This window comes from Apteryx rowi, unplaced genomic scaffold (genome assembly GCF_003343035.1).
Source record: "Apteryx rowi isolate R43461 unplaced genomic scaffold, aptRow1 scaffold_835, whole genome shotgun sequence".
Lineage (NCBI taxonomy): Eukaryota > Metazoa > Chordata > Aves > Apterygiformes > Apterygidae > Apteryx > Apteryx rowi.
The window spans coordinates 89,791-98,563 of record NW_020451133.1 but is presented as its reverse complement, the minus strand read 5'-3'; the positions used below and the strand labels follow the sequence as shown (position 1 = coordinate 98,563).

At 47.4% G+C, this 8,773-nt stretch overlaps 1 long non-coding RNA gene across 1 annotated transcript; it reads right to left on the bottom strand.

The window, feature by feature from the left end:
• Positions 1-4,217: 4,217 nt before the first annotated feature.
• On the bottom strand, positions 4,218-6,938 carry LOC112977486. The gene is made up of 3 exons (XR_003257516.1): positions 6,867-6,938; positions 4,576-4,758; positions 4,218-4,303 (listed from the first exon to the last, which is right to left on the bottom strand). It is a non-coding gene; the product is annotated as an uncharacterized LOC112977486 (long non-coding RNA).
• Between the last annotated feature and the right edge of the window lie 1,835 nt (positions 6,939-8,773).

Here is an 8,773-nt window from a genome sequence, read left to right as displayed (position 1 = left end):
GCTTGCTGGGGTGAACAGCCCCCATTTGCACCACGCGCCCCCCATTTGCACCCAGCCCGGAAGCTCCTGGCGCGCCTGGGCCCCCCTCTCCCACCCGGAGGGGTGCCTGCGAGATGCTGCCCAGTGCAGCACCTTTGTTTGCCATGAAATGCGCGGCCTTGCAGCTGCCCAGACCCGTAGGCACCCCCACAGTTGCCCCAAACACAGCCGAGGGGTCGGGGCTTTCCAGATCTCCCCCACACTCCGAAAGGCAAGCCGTCTTTTTAGGGAGGCGAAAGCAAACCAGATTGATGCCTCAATGCAATCAGCGAGAGCGAGTAAAAAATTAATTTAGGTTGAGGCAGACAAGGGCCCTGTGTTGCATGGGCTTTTACAAGCCTATAGCTCCGTTTATCTTTAATGGCTCCAAAGTTCAGAGCTATATGCAACCTCAACTGGGGTTGGCAGTGCTGGCTGCCAGCCAAGCACTACAGCGGCAGGGAGGGAGGTCACTGAATCACACTCACTCTTATGCAAACCGCCACGAGATCCTTGCTGGCAAGTAACTTCCACCAACCAAAACAGCGAATCCACGTCGCCCTGAGAACAACACAAAACAACCCCCCCCAAGAGTTTCAGAGTTGCAAGTCATCCCCGTCTCCCCCCCAAAACGGATGGTTGTAGAGCCTTTTAGGAGGCACACAGTGCCGCTTGCCACTAAGCGCTTATTGGGAATTATTACTCTGGGCATAAGAAATGCTTGCAGAAGTTAAATAATTCGCGTGTTTGAGCGCTGACAGGATCAGGCCCCTCCTGTCGACACCAATCAGTCAGGATTGACTCCCCCCCCACCGAAGGCGTCTGCCTCAGTGAGCCAAACGGAGCGAGCAACGCTCCCCGCCACCTCCCAGCACAGCATCTCCCTTAGAAGGGCAAAGTGCTCAACTGGCCGGGCTGGGATATGAAATGATGCTTCCAGGGAATTTAGGTACTTAACGCTGCTCACCAGGCCACTGTCCCAGCCCTGCTTGAAAGGCAAGATTTAATGGCAGTGAAATCCAGCCGTCTTCTGCTTGGAAGTTTCCATTTCTCCACGTAAAGGAAAAAAAAAAAGTGACTCTACACAGATAAAAATACCTGTTTATATGTCTGAAAAAGAAAATGCCCAGCTTATTACCACTGTGACATCTGGAACAGCGGTAAGCAAACAGTTTGAGGTTAGGATAAAACGGAACATGCATCCAGAGCCACTAGTACATTTTTGAAGCCGCATAAGCCAGTTAGCTGCTTTCACCACAAAGAGAAGACTAATATTTCAGTATTTTCCTTGGCCAAAGCCTCCTGCTTGCTGACAGCGCTTTTCTATTGATTAAAAGCATGTTCTTATTGGGACAAGCAGAGCTCCACTACACCGCCTTTGCCTTCAACCCAGGCTCATTAATAGCCGGTGGGTCGACATGCTCACGCCACCCGGTCTAGCAGGACCCTGCCCAGGGCAGTTTTAGCCTTTTGGCAATGAGTCCATCTCAGCAACTAGTCAAAATAATCAGGCTATAGATCACTTAACACACGTGCAAATCTCTTGATTTAATCGGATCTCTGACGCACATCAGCTCCAGCCTCGGCAGACCCAGGTCCTATCCCCAACCCCTGCTATGGGTGGCTGCAAACTCATCCCTTTACAGCCCCGTGCCTCAGTTTCCCCAGTGATGACTGGCATTAAGCTGCACTGCCAAATTATTTGAGATCTGCTGATTAAAAAAATTAAAAAAAAAACTTGCATGCATCTATTATTTAAAGCATGTGATTAAGCCACATGCACACAAGAAAACGCATTGCCAATGTGCTCCACCAACACTTCCACCACACGTTTCTTTTCCATGGAAATAGGCTTAGTTTTCTGTTTTAACTGGTCAAAAGCCCAAAGAGCAATAACTATTTGTCTATACCTTTAAAGAACTCTACAGGCATCCATTTCAGAGAGAGGAAGCCCCCCCTCCCGCCCCCCCTTCACCCAAACCATGCCTCAAAGGGCTTTTCTGAAGGCGATGAAGAATTTTCCCCTCTTCAGTCGAGCGTGCTTGCTGCAACAGCGTTTCTAACTATTCTTCCCTTCCCTCCCTGCTAGGGAAGCACCTCCAAGGGACAGGAGAAAACCACACAGACTCCCGGGTCCTCCAAAGAAACCTCAGACGGGGCACTGCTGTCCCACAATAATCTTGCAAGCCGGCTGGCCGGGAGGGATGTCCGCAGATTGGAAGCTGTTGCAAACAAAGCCATTGACTCCGTTGACAAAAGAAATGATTGAAATTACTGCTTAAAAGGCTCCGTTTACACAAATGCCAGCTGGAAAAGGAGCGCACAAACCCCAGGCCGTGACGCAAAACGAAGCTCTGGACCATCCTAATGCTTTTAACGCGCTTTGGGGGGAAACCGCTCCCAGTTGCGGCATGCGACCGCGCTCAGGCAATGCCATTGTAACTGGATCCCTCCAACTCATATGAAGATTTTAAAGAACACAGACCCACACTAGAGACTGGAGAGAGCACAACCTTCATCTCAGCAGGCCAAAGGGGTTTCAGGAAAGGACCGGTCCTGCATGGCGGTGGCAAACGTCGTTCTCGGCACCACATGAGGGACCACGCATTCAGGCCACCCACATCAGCCACCGTCCTGCCCAGCGGCAAGCTTCAAGGGTCGAGACACAAATTCCCGCTTGCTGCCCTCCCCAGAGGGGCAAATAGCTGAGGAACAGGAGACCTCACCTGCTCTACGTCACCTGCTGCCTCCTGCCCTTCAGGACACACAAGGGCACCATCCGGCACACCGCAAGGCACAATTTAAATTGCTCATACGCAGGCTGGGTGTAGCCGAGAACCCAGCTATCTTGGGGCATCTTGGCTGACCACTCAGTTAAAACAACTGCACTGCACGTTTCTTATCAGCACTTGGAAAGGATTAAAATACCAGGCCCTATATTAATGGGGGAGCAGGTGATAAACCCATCTCAGCTTGAACACTGCGTTCACATCAAGAAAAGCAAAGCAAGAACAGGAAAGATCAAAAGCAAGCCATTAAAGGCGTGAGAAAGTGGTGCTGCCATATAAGGAGCTAATAAAGTTAGCAGCTCTCCAGTTTGGAGAAAAAAGGGCAGGAGAATCGGGAAAACATCCTTGGGGTCCACACAAATAGCAAAGGGAACAGCCGGAGACAGCCTCCCATCTAGGAGGAAACACGAATAAATAGGAGGGCACGTTACAGAGCGAGCAGACAACACTTGAAAAGGCAAGTTCGTACATTTTTTTTTTACGCAGTGTAAACCCAAGTAAACCCAAGTTACCCAAGTGGTGGGGAGCTCACTGCCACGTGTCGCAGAGACTGCTTGCCAAACATTTAAAAAATAAAAGATTAGATACTGAACAAGGACAGCAACCAGAGCTATATTTGCCAAGACTGAAACTTCCTACACTTGGTTCTGGCTTAGCAATTGCTCTGCATTTTGAGCTCACAGCAATGCAGCTGGAGACCGGGAAAGGAGGCGCTACGCCTTTCCCCATAGCCACAGACATCGGCCAAGCACCAGAGACTCAAACGGATTAGACAGTAGAGCAGTCACATTAGTAGCATGCGATAATTATCCCCACCAGTGTCCAGTAAGCATCCAGCCTTCTCCGCTTTTCACAGAAAAACAGTATGTTACCCAGACAAGAGCTCTCAAACATCACCAGAAACGCTCAGAGCTTTTCTTTGTTCGAGCCTCCCAGCTCCATCCACCATCTTGCCAATATAAAATTCATTTACGTGCCTTTCCTGCTCATTGACTGTATTTATTAAAATGACAGTATGGCACCTGAATATCAAATTGCCAGCGAGGCTTTTATCTAATTTTTAAGCTAGCCTGAATTACTGGACTAATTTTATTGCTCACCCATTACATTTTATGCAACGGCCAGTTTTTTCCAAGAAGGAATCTATTTTTTCCAAGAAGGCAATTTGATATTTGGGCTTGCATGTTGCCACGATAGAGGATATCAGCTAATATACTGGTAACGCTTTGAACATGAAGCCTGGTTCTGGATCCTAAGCAACCCAAAGTATAGGTTTTGTATTAATAAAGCTACTGATTTTGGTTCATTCCTCTTTTGAGGGTAAGTGCTCCAAATCTTCCAGAGGAGATAACCCACGTTGAGAAGACTCCCTTCACGTTCTAGAAATGGTTATTCCCAGTATTCAGTGATTTCTCTTCAAATGCTGTTCCCAGCCCAACTCGATGTCGTTCTTATCATATAGTACTGAAGATCAGAGCTGCCAGAGAATACAGCCGCTGTGGCCAGCGGGTTCGCATCAGTTAGCTTCTGCAGCACGGTAAACACAGTCAAGGAGCCCCTGGAATCTGGTTTACACTGAACCCATTTGTATATATATAAAAGCACGCTTCTGTTTTCAAAATACTTTGCTATACAAAAACAGACATTTCTTCAACAGCAGAGTACAGCATGATTGCTAAGCCACCCAAGCAAAATACTGTATATAGTCACAGGACTGCAAACGAGCTTACTCTTGCTTACTGTATAGTAAAAATATTAGAATTAATACCTATTTCCTTCCCTGCTGTTGGAAAGATGAGGAAAATCACAGTGCCAGCTTCTGCCCTGCTTCCCCTTGCCCACAAACTTCTGTACGTACTGAACAGCAGTAACTGCTCGCCTCGTGCGGGTTTTTCCCCAAAACCAGTATTGCATTTCACCAGCCAGCCAGAGAGGATTTCAGTCTTCCAGACTGCAAAACATAACACTTTAAGAAGAAGGAAAAACAAAACAAACAAAAAAAAAAAAGAAAAGAAAAAAAAACCCACAGCCAACATGTGATTTGATATCTGAGCACAATGACTGCAAAGGCTAAAAATCACCTAGGACTAGACAGACCAGTGTGTCCTGTAAGTCACCATTTTTTAATTTACCTCTACAGAAAGGCCCCCCACGCAATGCTTGGGAGGAATGGCGGAAGTTACCCTGGAGATGTTGCAGCACAAGGGTTTAACATGAAACCCACCCTCCAAATCCATCACTTCCCCACACTCACCTTCTGATCGATCGGCACACCCAGCACAAAATAAATACGGAGCCAGCCACCGTCAGCGCTTTTGTCCCACCAAACGCCATTTTGATACTGAAACAACTTGACTGTGTTTTAAATGGAGCAGCTTGAATACACAGGTGGGTGATTATTACTCTCTCACTTAAGAGAAAGACACAAAATGAAAATACTCGTGCACTGAGACCAACCATGCACCTGAAAACCTCTCCAGCAATACAGCACAGGAGAACAGCTTCTTGGCTAGCTTTGGCTCTCATTTCACCCGGCCGCTAGCTTGGCAGATTTCATGATGCAGTTTTATGCCTTTTTAACTCTTCAGGATAATAGGAAAACTTGAAAGACTGTGGTTTCCCCCCTTCTGGAGGACAAGCAGAGGTTTCTATCACTGGCCTGCCTTTTGGCACTAGAAATTCAGGTTTTGTTTAGCTTGGAAACCTCATAGATGTAGTTCTAGTAACTCTTCAGTCCAAAGCACGAGGTGGTAAAAGTTCAGCAATCACAAGGTAATTCTTGCTCATTTGCCCCAAACTGCCAAAGAAAAATAATTCGGAGTCCCACAGAGTGTGCCAACCTGGAAAACATCCCAAACATCCTGTTTGCTGGCCCACGGTACCTGTATGCCAGCAAAGGCCCCTGAGGGGCATGAGGTTTATCTCAAAACAAATACATCCCTAACAAGAGACTAAAATTAATTTCCCTGTCCACGCTAGTTTAATTCAAGCACAGATGAGACCTTAGGCACACCGAGCTATTGGCAAGCTTCACCTACACCACACACCAACTTTCCCCAGTTCTCTCCACCGCAGAAAGCACTGTATGAAACCTGGCCTGGACACCTCATACTTACCCTTAGCTAAGTTTTGCCAGAAAAGCATAAAGCCATAGCTATACTACAAATCACTGCAGCAAGCAGACTGCCTCACTGGCAATAAAATCACTGCATTTCTTTTAAGATGTTGCTGCAGCTCAGTGGGGCAGGGCCCCTCAGCTGGTCAGCCAGAGGTGTTCATGCAGCGCCAATGCCAATATTGTCATTAAGAAGAGGCTAATGAGAACGCTCTGCCACTTGCACTCCTGTGACGTTGCCACACACTAGTGATTGCTGAGACTCGGCACTAAAGTCAGTCAGGTGTGACCTAGGAGAGGCCAGAACCAGGTGCTTTTTATTACCGTTTGCAATACAACAAAAGAAATTGCACTCAATAAGGAAACATTTTCCTATTTCCTGGCAAGAAAGCACAGGCTGGAGGAATCAGGCAGTACAGCAACAGCATCTCACAGGAGCAAGTTAACAGGAAAAATAGCTCAGTGGGACCCTGATCTTCACCAACACAATTTAGCATGTCACCACGCTCCCTCTGATGTTTGGCCGTTGCACTTGCCTCAACGAAATTAGGAGTAATATACTATTGCACGTGGGTCTGTTCACTTGTAGTGAAAGGGGCCTCACAGTTTTAGTCCCTGGAGGCACTCGTTCTCCCCACCCTGTGTATGTGTGTTTTTAAATATGCCACACATCAGCACAATGCTGACAACTGCATTGTATGTTTTCTGCCTATGCAGCAGTTCAAGAGCACACAACTCTGGAAGGTTTTTTGAGCTGTCTTTTGCTATACCGTTTTAATTGTACGGCTCCATTACCTGACCACAGGGAAGGGAACGCGGCCTGAAGGATTAAAAACAGTATCGTTTTTAGCATCCAACAGGGTCAAACTCAGCCTTCTCACAAGAAACAGTCAGTCAGGCTTGGAGTAAAAGCTACCATAGGCGAGAGAAAAAAAAAAAGGCACCTGGACTTCTTCTCTCAGGTTGGAACTGACCCTAAAAAGCAGCTCGTCTGTCCTTGCTTATTGCTGTTACCGTCTCTACGTTTCCACACCTGGCAATGCAGAGATACCAGCACTGAAAAAAGAAAAAGCACGGAAGAGTATGAAAAGCTGGACTGGTGTTTTTTCCACCTGCACAGTATTATACTCAGGCCAGCAGTTTGGGCGCAGCAGCTCAGATGGAGCTTTGGTGGCAGCACTCCAAAGAGCAGTGACCAGAACACATTACCAGGCTTCACAAATAAAGCTAATAGTTAATATCTCACATGCACTATACAGATGGGACTGGCAAACACAGCTTCCTTTAAAAATGACTAATCCACAGCCGTTTTTATTATTTATTTATTTTTTTTAAAGGCCACAAAGCAGAGCTTTTTCCAGAAGCACCAGTCTGTTCTTTTGTGAAATAGTAAGTGGTGGGAAGGGGAAGCCCTGGGACCTACTCATGTTATCCAGACAGAAGTAACCGCAGAAACATTGTGGGTTTCTGTGGCCCGTGTACAACATACACTTACACAACCAGACCACTGTGCCTTATATGCCTCAGCAAGACCCGAGCCAACTGCCCAGATGTCTCCAAGATCACTGCACTTCTACAATACTTACGAAGAAGGTATCTGCTGCGGAGTGGGAGTTGCACGGACCATCTTGTACTTCCCTGGGARGAAGGGGAAAAAAAAAAAAGACAGCTTTCACCCATAATATTGTAACATTCCCCTGCACTACCTGGGACAGAGAAGGGATGCGCTGGGGGGGGGGGGGAAGGAGAGATTGCGGGGTTTATTCAAAGCAGAGCATCTGCATTAGCTAGGTGGGCCCAGTCCCCCAAGCAAGGTCAATCTGGCTTGCACGGAGACACATTAGTGCTAGCAGCCGGCTTTAATGCAAAGCTGTGGTCAAACCACAGCGGAGCCAGCACTAAAGGAGGTCACTCGGGGACTACAAAAAGGTAATGAATAAATAAATAAATAAATAAATAGAGATCTATAAGCAGATGTTTACTGACAAGCAGGCACGTCCACGCCTTTGCTCCAGCAAAAGAGCAAGAAGAAAGGGGTCATTTGCATGGAGCAGGCTGAGAAATAACAGCCCAGGTCCCAGGACACAGAAAAACACTCCGCGTCTGCAGCACGCACTAAACAGATTTAGGTTACAGCTTTCAGCCAGCCCCACTTACCAACCTCTCCCCCCCTCCCCACACCCCTTTGCAGCCTTAAAACCCACCAGCTCTGTCATTTTTCTAGCGCTCGAAAAATGGAGGTTTGCCACCGACTCCAAGCTCGACGTGATTTTTGGTGGCACCATTAAAAATACTTACCTGCCTCACAGGCAGGGCTGTGAAAGCTTAAATTTGTGCCTGTTTGCAAATGATTGTGAAAGCCTTCCAAGGAAGGTGCCGTAGGATTGTAAATCCTTCCCATTATTAATAAAATGGAGCTATTGTTCCAGCTCTAATCAAGACTTGTCTCCAGCTGGGCAATTTTAAAACGCAATTCAAAACACACACACAGGCACACAAAAAAGCGATCATGAGGAAGCTTCAACCCACAGGCTACTGAGGGGGGGGAAAAAAAAATCACCGAAAGAGCAAGCTGTTCCTTAGGGGAGGGGGGAAAAAAGGGAAGATGAAAAAAATAACAACACTGCTATTTAAAATGAAGGCCAAGTGGGAGCATGGGGGGGGGGGGCTCCCTCCCACCGCCTGGGAAAAGTCACTTCTGCCACAAGAAGCTCGGGGCTGCGGCAGCGAGCAACCCCATCGCCGCCAGCTCAGCCTCATCCATCTCCATCAGGAGCCATCTCTGCTTTTAATTTATTTAGCAAAGGAAGATGGGGTGGGCGAGTGGTGGTAAAGTGTTGCAAACACCTTC